The sequence below is a fragment of the Cibotium barometz genome, chromosome 51 (genome assembly GCF_041138505.1).
Source record: "Cibotium barometz isolate CiBa-2024 chromosome 51, ASM4113850v1, whole genome shotgun sequence".
In the NCBI taxonomy this organism is placed as follows: Eukaryota; Viridiplantae; Streptophyta; class Polypodiopsida; order Cyatheales; family Cibotiaceae; genus Cibotium; species Cibotium barometz.
In genome coordinates, this window is record NC_141096.1 from 23,690,488 (window position 1) to 23,692,422 (window position 1,935).

Genomic DNA, 1,935 nt, shown 5'->3' on the forward strand with positions numbered 1-1,935 from the left:
TTGACTTGTAGAAAAAGGATGCTACAAAAGTTTTTTGTGGGAGCGGTGCGTTGCCAAATTCATAAGGTTTCTTTTTATTGATCTATAATGTGTATTGTGAGAAGTTAGAACTAGGAGTAGCTTTTTGTTGATAACATTACTTAGTAATTAATGGACCCTCAATCATCATAGCTACAAAGCTTGAGATGTCACTGAAGGATGCAACACAAGATTTTTGTGCTAGTGGTGCATTGTAAAATTCCTAAGATTTCTTTTTTGTTGATTCAACATGTGTTGTGTGAGAAGTGAGAATTGGCATAGCTTTCGTCAACCACATAAATGGGAAATTTCATTTTAGAATTTCTTGCAATTCTCTTAATGTGAAACATCCCTTACTTGGCATTTCTCCTACTGAAAGATCGTTGAGCACTATGCCTAGCTTGAATGTAGCAAGCATGTCCATTCTCATTATGCAAGGTGTGGGCACAACTTCTCCCATTAATATACATTATAACGCTTCAATTCATTCAGTAACTTGTTTCACATTCCATGACTAGAGTGTAGACCACGTCTAGGAATAAACATTTTGAAAAAGGAAAAGCTTAAGATTAGCCAGAATAAACTTTAGAATCAAGTCGGAGGCGAGAATGAAAGGCAGAGACTCACCCAATTTGGGTGAATGATGGGGGAAGAGAAGGGATGAGAGGAAAGGTGGCATGTAGAGCAAGGCTTGAAGGGGGAGCAAGAGCTCATGTGAGAGAGGTGTATGTACATGAGGGGCAACATATGGTTAGGAGGAGGTGCTAGCAGTAGAAAATCAAGACCTTGTGATGTAAGCCTTGTCCCCATGATACAAAAGAAAGTGGGCAATGTAAGGCTTCTACTCTTAATTTGTACTCTTAATGATACAAAAGAAAGTGGGCAATGTAAGTCTTCTCCCCTTAATGATACAAAGTGTTTAAGAAGCTCGTCGAAGGTGTGCTTCATGATCGGCGCTGGTAGTGGAGGCCGGAGCTAAAGAGTGGTGGTGGCCGGGCATGTGATACTGCAGCATCATTTGGCCGGCCGGGTGGTAGAGCTGCATGCCTTGAATCGGGACGCCGGAAGCCACCACATTATTGCCGCCGCCATTGCTCTGATGAATCGAGGAGTTCGAAGATGAAGAAGACGATAACGTCGGTAATCCTTCTTTGACAAACTCAGGCAGCTGCGCCGCCTGATCGCCTTGCCGCGCCATGCTCACCCTCTCCCCTTCTACCTCTCTGAACTTATGCAAGTACACCTTCAGAGGCTCGACGTACTCTTCGAAACCCAACGTCGACATGGCCCAGAGGAGGTCGTCGCCGTTGATGGTCTTGCGCTTCTCACGCTGGCACTTGTCGGAGGCTTCCCCGGTGACGAAGCTTATGAACTCCGACACGCACTCTTGGACGGTCTCCTTGGCGTCCTTGGAGATTTTGGCGTTGGCCGGCAGGGCCTTCTTCATGATGCGGCTGACGTTGGCGATGGGCAGGAAGCGGTCCTGCTCTCGCACGGAGGAGCCGCCAGGCCGGCCGCCCGAGTCGTCGGAGTGTGGGCTGCTCTCCGGGCTACCATACTGATGATCCGCCATGGACATAGCTCCACTCTCCAACTCAACTCTGGAAGTTGACGGGTACTCTTCGTAAACGTATACGATTCCGCCACGTGGACACCTCCCCGCCCTCCATCTCAACTGGATAACTCGATCTGCCACCCTGTCCTCTTGTAAGCCCTCCATTTTACAAGATATCAAGCCCCCGCACCATGGTGACGTGGTCTCTTCCCAGCCCTTCATTTTGCCCGATTGAGATGTCGTGCTCACAAGCTCCCGTTATGACACGTAGCAAAACATTACCCCTATTGGATAATTTCCCGAGTTCCCACCCCCATCCTTTCATATTACATCGCGACCATTCAAATCTTTCTCATCTGACG

General features: G+C 47.6%; 1 pseudogene across 1 annotated transcript; it reads right to left on the reverse strand.

Moving 5' to 3' along the window:
- Window positions 1-842: 842 nt before the first annotated feature.
- Window positions 843-1,665, reverse strand: LOC147609444 (nuclear transcription factor Y subunit B-1 pseudogene; annotated as a pseudogene). The gene has a single exon (XR_015264257.1). The product of XR_015264257.1 is annotated as a nuclear transcription factor Y subunit B-1 pseudogene (transcript).
- Between the last annotated feature and the right edge of the window lie 270 nt (window positions 1,666-1,935).